Source organism: Equus przewalskii, chromosome 18 (genome assembly GCF_037783145.1).
Source record: "Equus przewalskii isolate Varuska chromosome 18, EquPr2, whole genome shotgun sequence".
Classification (NCBI taxonomy): Eukaryota; Metazoa; Chordata; class Mammalia; order Perissodactyla; family Equidae; genus Equus; species Equus przewalskii.
Genome location: NC_091848.1, coordinates 4,231,771 through 4,243,263, shown reverse-complemented (window position 1 = coordinate 4,243,263; position 11,493 = coordinate 4,231,771). Strand labels below are relative to the sequence as shown.

The 11,493-nt window shown below is 43.8% G+C and overlaps 1 long non-coding RNA gene across 1 annotated transcript; it reads left to right on the top strand.

Moving 5' to 3' along the window:
- Nucleotides 1–210: 210 nt before the first annotated feature.
- On the top strand, nt 211–6,095 carry LOC139077083 (uncharacterized). Its single transcript, XR_011529297.1, has 2 exons — nt 211–488; nt 4,653–6,095. It is a non-coding gene; the product is annotated as an uncharacterized lncRNA (long non-coding RNA).
- The last annotated feature ends 5,398 nt before the right edge of the window (nt 6,096–11,493 follow it).

Here is an 11,493-nt window from a genome sequence, read left to right as displayed (position 1 = left end):
CCGGCCGGCTTCTCCTCTTGGTGGCTGGCTGCCTGGCGCTGGCAGTGTTCGGGTGAACACAGGCGGGTGGTCAGCCACTCGCCGTCATTGAGAGGCAGGTGCGAAGCCTAGGGGTAAAGGAAGACATTGCTGTTTCATTTTCATCTCCCTTTCATTCCTTTCCTTTCTTTTCTTTCTTCCTTTCTTCTTTTTTGTCCTCTCCCACTTCAGGAACAGCATTCATCCAATTGAGTGACAGAGACCTGTCTCATAATTCGTGGAATTCGTGATGACTTTGTGGGCCTGGGAAGTGGACGTTCATAGACTGCACGATGTTTCCTCCTAAACAGCGAGGATAGGAGGTCGCCCGCGGAGCATCACCTCAGCACCGCCCTCGTTTAGCATCCTGCTGTCTCGGAATCTCACGTGCCTGGGCTCATACTTGAGATCTGGATTCAGTAATTTTCAGTGGGGAGCCCAGAAATCTGATTTTTAAACAGACATTCCAGGTGATTATTTTTTAACGGAACGTTGTTTATTATTTTTTAATTGTAGAAATTTTAAAATAGCCACAAAAGTGAATAAAATTGAGTAACGAACCTTCCTGCACCCATCACCCAGTTCCATCAATAATTAATATTTTTCATCTCATCTGTGTCTCCATTAAAATTTTTTTCCCTATATATTTTAAAGTGAATCCAGACATCAGGTGATTTCATGAGTAAATGTTTAAGTATGCATCTCCAATAACTTTTGTTTTTACATACTACTATGGCATGTCACACCCAACAGAATTAATAATTCAATAATGTCAGTTAATACTCAGCCTATTTTCAAATTTTCCTGATTATCTTAAAAATGTCTTTCTATGGTTGGTTTAATCTCTCCTAACAAGGGTCACACACTGCAGTTGGATGCTCTGTGTCGTGAACCTCTTTATTCTGTACAAGCCCCCGTTTTCTTTAAGACATTGGTCTGTGGAGAGACCAGACCTCCTCCAGCGTCGTGTGCATGTGTGCACTGTGCCTCTTGGTTAGCTGCAGATGCTGACTCAGCGGGTCTGAGGTGGCGACCGAGAGTCCGCATTCCCAGCAGTCCTTCGGGCAACGCTGAAGCTGCTGAGGGCTGGGGAGACAGGGGACCCTGCTTTGAGAAACAAGCCTGTGAGAATGTCCTGCGTTCTGGATTTGGCTGAGTCTGTCCCTTGGTGCTGTATAATTTCTTCCAACCTCTGTGTTGCTTGTAAATGGGAGTTAGATATAGAGACTTCGTTAGATTTAGTTTCAATTTTTTAAAAATGTAGCAAGATTTTTTAATAATTGGAGTTATCTACTTATTGTATTGTATATTGTATCCTATAATGAGACACATAATGTCCTATTATTCCGTTCTTAGTGATGCTAAGACTGATCAATGGGTTAGATGCCATGTGATTCTGATTCAGAAGTTGCATGAATGGTAATATGAAAAACTGCCTTAAAATAAAATTCTGGTTAAACGTGGTGGCAAGACCTACATTTGTTAAGTGCTTACTATGTGTCAGGCGTGATTTTAAATATTTAAATGTATTAAATTACTTAATTTTAGCAACAACCTTAGGGGATAGGGACTATTATTAATTCCCCGATTATTTATTTTAAATTTTTAAATTTTTAAATTTTTTTTAGTTCCCCATTTAAAAATAGGGAAACTGAGTCTTGGAGATGTTGACTAACTTGCCCAAGGTCACACTGCTAGTAGCTGGCACGAAGGATTCGACCCCAGCCAGCTGGCTGCTGTTTACTCCCTATCAGTTAAAACGCAAGAGTCTTGGGGGGGAGGGTGACCATTGTTTCTACCATCTGGCCTGACCAGTTTGCCCATTTACATTCAGCAAGCTGGTATCAATTTATACACATTTGTAGAAACAGATTCCTCTTGTCTTTTCCAGACTAGGTTTTGACACGTGGGGAGGAGAAGGATGGCGGTGACGTTGGAACTGGAAGAATAAATAGGGAGCAAGTGAGGGAGAGAGTGGGAGAGGGGGAGGGGGGCTCAGTGTGGAGAGAGGTAGGCCGTCAGTTATGTCACCGATGGCGCTGACCGTCACCTGACCTGTGCAGGAGTTAGCCACCTGAAGAGTTAAGACGGAACTAAGTGCACACAAGAGCTCTCTCACTTCCGGAACCAGCTGCAAGTCTGAGGGAGCTCCAGAACCACACTGGTGTTTGGGAACTTTCTGGAGGGACTCGGAGAACTCACTGAAACTCTATTCACATTGTGGTTCTTCCAGAGAGGTTACAGATTAACATCAGCCAGGGGAGAAGATTCATGGGGCGGAGTCCAGGAAGAGAACCAAACACGGAACTTCCTGTCATCCTCTCCCCATGGAGTCAGGATAGCATTTCTCTTCTGGCATCAACGTGGGACAGCACACAGGGAGTAGGGGCACTCACGTGAGGCTCAGAGGACACACGGGGCTCTGTCATGCAGGCATGATGAGCTGCTCATGGGGCTGGTGTCAGTCTCCAATCTCAGTCCTTCTGGAGGTTGACTGACACCACTGGTACCAAAGCTCCAGCTGAAGCATACTGCTAATACCTGACGTGGCAGCCTCCACCCTACGGCTATCTGGTGTGCCCAGCGCCTACTCAAAATCACTTTGTGTGGCTATCCTGTGTGACCCAAGGCGAAGGCAAACCAAGGGCCTCCTATCAGACATGACATTCTGAGGGCCTAGAGATTATATTCCAGAAGCCAAGGGCAAGGGCCAGACCTCTTTTAACCTCTTTTTTGGGCAAGGTTAAATTTTTACTACACACCTGCCATTGTAGCAGGAGGAGAGCCATAACCTGCATACCTGGCTCCACTGGGGCACCTGAGTGAGCCAGTTCGTCCCTCCTGAGGGGGCGCTACCTGTTCCAGAGGAAGGCCAGTACGTGTAGCAAGAAGATGAGCCGTGTGAGAGGAGGGTTTGTCTTTCTCTGGGTCCACATTCCGTCAGCACTTTGGGCTTTTGGTGTGTGTAGACATCAGGTGAGCACTACAAAGTCTACATAATAAATGTATTTTTCTCAGAGGGCCTAAGAGATATTAAACCAAAGAAAACCAATGCCCTGCTGGATCTCAGCAAAAGTGATGACAAGCACCTGCACTGCCAGAAGTGATTAGGCTTGCATCGAGGGGTCCTAGAATTAGTGGACGTTGCGGAATATTGCTTTCCTTCCTGAACCTTCAGAAAAGTTGTGATGTAACATTACAACTGAATTAAAAAGAGTTCAAGGTCACGGAATCTTTCTCTTGCCTACCAAAACTTCGCTTAATCAGCTCCGGGAGACAGCAGCCTCTCCAAGGTGCGGGAGCTCTCAGGAGAATCTCTTGGATGGGATTCCTTGTCGCTCTATCAGAGAGAACTGCGACAGCGTGCGTTAACCACCGGCCACTGAGCAAACGCTCCACTGCCTGCTGCCGGAGTAGCATTCTGGAGCCAGACGGGCAGGTTGATGATAAATGTCTGCCTCTGGCTGGAGGAGGGAGCTCTGACAACGGGTCCTTACCAGCAGAAGCATCACGTTAGTCCCCTGCGTCCCAGCGCCCGCCCAGGCTTTGGCAAACAGCAAGCATGGCTTGCAAGCCTTCTGAAGGATCCCTGAAAATAATGGTTTCTGCGTATATACCTGCTGTGTCCAGGTTAGCACCAGTTTGGAAAACTCTTTTTAAAAAGCCCATTTTATTAGTTACTGAAACAATCCAGACTAGAAAAAATTAAATGGATGAAATTACAGTGGTCCTCCCTTATCTGTGGTTTCGCTTTCCGTGGTTTCAATTACCCGTAGTCAACGTCGGTCCGAAAATATTAAATGAAAAACTCCAGAAATAAACAATTCATAAATTTTAAATTGCACGCTGTTCTGAGTAGCATGATGAAATCCTGTGCTGTCCTGCTCCATCTCACTTGGGACCTGAGTCACACGTTTGCCCAGCTGATCCATGCTGTATACCGGACCCACCCGGTACTCACTTAGTAGCCATCTCAGTTATCAGATCAACCGTCTTGGTATCTGAGTGCTTGTGTGCAAGTCACCCTTATTTTACTCAATAACGGCCCCAAGTGCAAGAGGAGTGATGGGGGAGATACGCCAAAGAGAAGCCATAAAGTGCTTCCTTTAAGTGAAGAAGTGAACGTTCTCGACTTAATAAGGAAAAGAAATCATCCGCTGAGGTTGCTAAGATCTACAGTAACTTTTATTATAGTATGTTGTTATAATTTTTCTATTTTATTATTAGTTATTGTTGTTAATCTCTTACTGTGCCTAATTTACAAATTGAACTTTATCCTAGATATGTATGCATAGGGAAAAACATAGTATGTATTGTGCGTATAGGATTCGGTACTCTGCTCAGTTTCAGGCGTCCACCGGGGGTCTTGGAACGTTTCCCCTGCAGATAAGGGGGGACGACTGTAAAAGAAAACAGGGAACATATCATGACATAGAAGGTAAGGAAACAATAATTTTAATTCATCCTTACGGTGCTAAAGCACCACTGATGTAGCCAGTTGAGGGGCTGATGTGAAGAACGGGAGGAGAGAATGATGAAAATTAACATAATAAAGTGATTAATAAAACTTAAGTAATTTATCAACTTAATTAACAAAATAATAAAATAATTAATTATTATTTATTTATTTTTAGTTTTAAAAAGCCTATCAAGTGAGCCAGCCCTGACGGCCTGGTGCTTCAAGTTTGGCCTGCTCCGCGTTGGCGGCCTGGGCTCGGTGTCCAGGTGCAGAACCACACCACTTGTCTGTTGGTAGCTGTGCTGTGGCAGTGACTTGCATGGAGGAACTAGAAGAATTTACAACTACGTGCTGTGATCCAGCGGTGGTGGGGAAGAGGAAGAAGATTGGCAACAGATGTTGGCTTGGAGCAAATCTTCCCCTGCAAAAACAAAAAATGAAAAACAAACCTGTTAAGTGATGGGGCATTCTAGCCTTCTTGGTCTTTTTACTTCAAAAAAATTTTTTAAACAGTTTTATTGAGATATAATTCATATACCATATAATCCACCCATTTAAAGTAGTCAATTCACTGTTTGTTGATATATTTACAAATACGTGCAACCTTCACTACAATCAGTTTTGGAACATTTTCATCACCTCATGGAGAAACCCACTCCCCTTAGTCGTCATCCCCTCATCTCCCTATCCCTTACATAGCTCTACACAACTACTAATCTACTTTCTATCTCTATAGAGTTCTCTGCTTTGGACATTTTGTATGACTGGAGCCATATAATATGTGGTCTTTTGTCTCTGTCTTCTTTGACTTAGCATAACATTTTCAAGGTTTATCTGTGTCGTGGCATGTATCAATACCTCATTCCTTTTTATGGTTGCATAATATTCCATTGTATGGATATACCACATTTTGTTTTTCCATCCATCAGTTGACGGATGTTTGGGTTTTCCACCTTTTGGCTATTATGAATAATGTTGCTGTAAACATTCTTGTACAAGTTTTTGTGAGGGCATATGTTGTCATTTCTCTTGGGTGTATATCAAAGAGTAAAATTGCTGGGTCCCATGGTAACTCCATGTTCAGTCATCTGAGGAATGCCAGACTGCTTTCCACATGACTGCCCCCTTTCATGTCCCTGACAGCCGGGTATGAGCATTCTTATTGCTCCACATCCTTCCCAAAACTTGTTATTTTCCATTAAAAAAATTATCATAGCCTTCCAGGTCTCTCACTGTGGTTTTAATTTGCATTTTCCTAATGATTCATGAGGTTGGGCATCTTTTCATGTGCTTATTGGCCATTTGTCTATTTTCCTTGTAGAAACGTCTATGGTTCTTTATTTTTAATATTCGATTCTCCTTAAGCTTCATCTGTAAGATGATGTTGTGACGCCTAGTTGTGAACAGGATTAAATGAAATGGTGCATATAAACATTTAGCTTGTGTCTGGCTCTCACTTCATGATTCTAATTACTGTCATCACTCACAGCATCTCTGACTTCCTGTCTCCGCTTCTCTGTCATTCTGAAATTCTATGATTTTTTGCTACCATAGCACAATTATAATGTAAAAGTAATCACTGGTATTTAACATTAAATCATGTTCTGTGCTAAATCTATTCTAATGAGTAGAATTATTTAATTCCTGCAAACTATCATCTTGGTATCTGATCTTGACCCTCCCCTACCGGAAGCATTAATGAGAGTGAAAAGGAGGACATCCTGGGAATTCGTTTGGAGGCACGGTATGCAAACCTCTGGTTCCATATGGTACAAGGGTGGTATTAACGGCCCACATCTGGGATGTCACACCATGAAACCTCAAGAGTTAAGTGGAACAAAGTCCAGATCCATAGCTGTGGATGTGCAAACACAGCCCAGCACAGCAAACTCTTGTGATCATAAAAACTTGCATAGCACTTACTGTGTGCCAGAACCCGTTCTAAGCTATATATATATATATACACTCAACCTTCACAGGAAATGCTCGTGGAGTAGATGAAATAAACAAATCCTTACTGAGTGCCCACCACGTGCCAGGCCCTGTGCTAGATGCTGGCAAGCCAAATGGTGAGCCCTAAAGACAAGGTTTTACCTCCAGGGGCTGCAGCGTAGAAGGGGAAGTGACGTTGCTCACATAATCCCACCGCTTAATATAAGTTACATGGAGACAGGAGCCATGGAGGATGGACACGGTGCCATGCAAACATATGCTGGAGGAGAATTGCTTTCTGGGGGAGTAACAACTGTGCTGAGAGATGAAAGGAATGCCGCGGTTGGGGTGGAGGAGTGAGATGCCAGAGGGAAGAGCGTGTGCCAATGTCCTGTGGCTGGAGGAAGCAAGGTGAGGTTGAGAAGCTGACAGGTCAGGGTGGCTGGAGTAGAGAGCAAGGGCAGAGTGCAGTGAAGTGGGCAGGGGCCCTGTATGCCTCACGAAGGGCTTTGGTCTTTATTCTGAGACAAGAGGAGGCGGTTAAAAGACTATAATTAGAGGGTGACGTGACCAGATTTCTGTTACTATGGCTGCAGTGTGGGAAGCAAAAAGGAGGGGCCTGAGGGGCTGGATATAGATGAATACTCAAGCTGGAGGGGTCCCAGTCAATACCGTGGGTACTCTGAGCTGGCACGACTCGCCTTTGTAAGGCATGGGTGTTTGTCTTCCCAGTCCTGCTGTGGGCTGTCTTCCTGGGGCAGCCAGCATCTGACAAGGAAAGTCAGTTTCCCGGACATGTATGCATATGACCTAGAGGCAGAACATGGACATACTGAGCCCATCCTGGATGCTGTTCTGTTATAAATCCTCGAATGCCCGAGACACAGCTCCTCTCCTGGTGCCTTTCGGCCCTCGGCGTCCTGCAGGACCAAACCTCAAGTCCACCTCCTCCCTGATCCCTTACCCAGCCCCCTCGGATCTCTCCTCCTCTGAACGCCTCCTGGATTTTGTAATGTATTTCTACCTTGGGCTTTGCAAGGCCAGGGCTTAGAGTCCTTGCTGCAGTTAGACCGCCTGCTGTCCCCAGGTGAATACACTTTCATGTGAGCTCATATTTCCAACAGCTGGGCTTTCCACAGGGAAAGTTAGCAGCGAGAGATAGCAGCATCTGTGTCCACTAACCGATCCCTAAGAACAACCGGCATTACAATTACTTTACTAGAATCACTGAACATATATATTAACTTACATGAATGATCACTGAATTTAAGTAGACTGTTACCACTACCGTTGAGATAGAGGCTTGTCTTTCTCTTGGTCTATTCTCAGTGCTGTAATCCCAGTACCTAGAGGAGTGCCTGGCACCGGGTAGTCGCTCAGTAAATTTATTGGCTGGATGGATGAATAAATGAATGAATGGCCAGATGAATGAGTGGGGAACTTTGTTCATGTCAAGCACTGTTCTAGGTGCTTACCGTGGATAATTCATTTGATCTTTAGCACAGTCCTAGGAGCTGAGCCTGTTATTATCCATCCACAGCAGCTCTGTCCAACACAAATATAATGTGAACCATCGGTGGAATTTCAAATTTTATGGTAACTACGTTAAAAAAAGATAAAAAGAAACAGGTAAAATTAATTTTATAGTATATTTTACTTCACTTAGTATGTCTAAAATATTATCACTTTAACACGTAATCAATATAAAAATAGTAATAAGATATCTCACATTGTCTTGTACTAGGCCTTGGAAACCCAGTGTACATCTCGGTTGCAGCACATGTCCACTCAGAGCAGCCATATGCGGCTACCAGCCACTGTCCTGGCCAGCAGAGCTCTCGAGCTTAGGAGGTTCATGGGCCCGTGTCCTGAGTTAGCAAGTGGCAGACGTGGAATTCAAATCTAGGCCACATGGCTCCAGAACTGTGTTCTTAATCACACGTGTGCTGCCTTTTAAGGAGCTACAATTTAGAGCAGATTTAAGAAACACCTACATATAATTAGGCAATCATTAATCCTTTATCATGTTCAAGTCCAATCAATATAGCCCTGTAATTCTCTGAGGCATAACTAGAAGATATTTTTCCAGTTTCCAGTGAACCTTTTCTCAGAGCCGGCCTCCTCTGGGGCTTGCTGCCTGCCCCGGGACTGCAGGCCAGCTTGCTGTCAAAGCCCCCCAAGGGACTGCCTCAGGCACGATTCCTCCCTGTGATAGGTACAAGTGGCCCCACCATCTGTTTTCCAGGCTGAGGCTGCTGGAAGAAAGGGACAGCATGGCCTTTATCCTTGAGGGTTCTGGCTGCTGGTCTCCTTGGCTCCCCAGCTGTTTCCAGCACGTTATGATCAAACTGGGAGGAATGAGCACTGCACAGCTGCCCCTGTGAGAGCCTTTTCCAGCGGAAAGAAGTCCTTTCCTCTCACTTTGCTTAGAGTCGTGTCATTCCCGTATTTAAACCGAATGATTCTTTGTCAACAATTACAACCCAGGATACGATACTTTCTTTTGGACAAAGACTGCTTTTGAAAGGGGGAAATCTTATTTTTAAATTTTTTTTTTCTGTTACAAATTGGTGCTTCTATTTTGCAGATGTAAGAAATAATCACCATTTCCACCACTTAGCACTCGGTCATTGTTCAGCTTTCTGTTGCTGTGAAACAAACCACCCCAAAATTTAGAGGCTTAAAACATTCCTTTTATTTAGTTCCTGATTTTCTGGGTCAGGAATTTTGGAGGAGCTCCACTGGGCGATCCATCTCATGGCTGGGATAGCTTCTTCACCCACATGTCTGGGTCTCAGCGCTCACTAGCCTCTCTTTCTTTCCACGTGGCTTCTCACCCTCCAGAGTCTCTCCAACATCTCTTCACAGAAGGGTGGTTTCACGGTGATTGCGGTTCTTATGTGGTGACTGGCTCCCAGGAGGTTCGGAAGCAGAAGCTGCCAGGCCAGGTAATGGCTATGCTTGGAATTGGCGCAGGATCACTTCTGCCACATTCTATGGGTCAAAGCAATCGCCGGGCCCAATAAGATTTAGGGGTGGAGAAATAGAGTCTTCCTCCCGGTGAGGATGTGTTGAGGTCACATTGCCTAAGGGCATGGGGGGTGGGAGATATTGTTGCCACCATCTTTGGAAAATATGACCTGCCAGTTATAAGCCATCTTGGGTGGTGTCCATTTGTCTGATATCTTTTCTGCCATTGAGATTATAAGGATCTTCGTATACCTTATTTTCTCTTGTTTTCTACAGAGGCCAAGAATCCCATGATGAGAACTAAATAATTATTGTTGATTTGCTGATATAGCATCCAAAGATAAATTAATAGTTAAAATTTTAGGAAAAAATCTAAAGACCTACTTATACCTTACATGAAAACTAGTTTTAACTAAATGGTTTACTTAGTTGCCCAATTATGTTTTGCGTTTCCCCCTTATTGTGCCTGCCCTTCTCATTCTTTTCCACCTTTCTGGATCACCCTCGAGACTTGTGTTGTAGCCATCCCCTCCATGAGGTCTTCTCTGATTAACTCAGCCTGCTGCGATTCAGCCAGCGTCTCCACCCTCACCGTCTGTGCTGACTAGGAAAGTATTTTCTCTCAGCCCCAAACCCGCCCCTCTATACCCCGCTTTGTGATGTTGGAGCTGGCAGCCTGCAAACTAGACTTCTCTCTCTCTCTTTTTTAAGCTGTCTTTCTACTGGGTTGCGCCACTAGGACACATTAGAGGGAGGCAGGAAGGAATGGCCTTGCTCCTTTCCGTTTGCTTGCAGTTCCTGTCAGTTCCTTGAAGAAATTTCCCCCTCAAATGAGGCAGTTCTGGTTGATGGACTCCTGGGTTACTAGAGTCTCAATGTTTTATTTGTCCAGGTTAATTTTGAAAGCAGCTTGTCTTGAGCACACACCTTACCTAGGTTGTGAAAATTGAGCTTATTTAAATAAAGTTATTTCAATGTGGACTACTGAAGTGGAGCTGGGATGATATTTGCTTTGATGTTTGTCATTATATTTGATTTGATGACTGTCCTTATATGAACTTAAAGATTTAGGGAAAACAATCTTTGCAATTGTATTTAATGGTCTTCTTTTAAGACTACATCTGTGATTGTATACACTTCAGCAATGTATGGTAAAGTGGCAATGACTTTGTTAAATTATATGATTTGCTTCCATCTTTTCCCGCAAGCAACCCAAACCTTCCGTTTTGTCCAAGTTTAATTTCTCCATAATGGAATATTACTTTCCCGTGTTGAACTTCCAAAGCCTGATTTTTTTCAGTTTCTCCTAGGCTTTCACATATTTAATGGAATTAACTCAACAGTTAAGGGCTGCCTGATACTTGCCCCTGCTTTGCTCACCTGGATGCGAGTTTTGGTAAAATAATATGTTTAATCAAGTGTCAGTGTTGGATAATGGAGATTTCTGTGATATGTTTTACTTTGCTTTTGGTCAAACAAATGTGGTGATTAGTCTTGGACATTTGGTCAAAAGATAGAGGCCATCAGAATGAACCTTTTTTATTTCTTTCTTATAATGGTTCCCGTCCAGATGTATGTGCTGTTTGGGGAAGGGTGAATGACCACAGTAGCGTCAACACTCGTTGGAAGCCCAGTCACCTGACCAGGCATTTCCCTGCTGAGTACCAGAATAAGCAGATAGAATTAAAAATTCTAACCCACATGATTTTCTTGGTATTAAAAAGTAAAAATTTAATCATCCATTTCTTAAATTTGGCACTATTAACGGTCGTGTTTTGTTTCTTTCGTTTCATTGTAATTACGTTTTCACTCGAGGAACTGTGTCTGTGAAGGAAACTGATTTCAGTTGTCGTGATCCAGTTGGACACAGGTGACCGCACAACCATCGCAGTGCCTCTGCCTTTTGCCTAGAAAGCTGGTTCATTGTTTGCGTTCATAAATGATTTCAGTGCTTTAAAAATATTTGGTGCTTTCTGATTATAGGGTGTGATTTAAAATAAATCTAATTTATTAAAAATTTAGAGTGCTTGTAGGGCTGGCCTGGTGGTATAGTGGTTAAGTTTGCATGCTCCGCTTTGGTGGCCCGGGGTTCGCTGCTTTGGATCCTGGTGTGG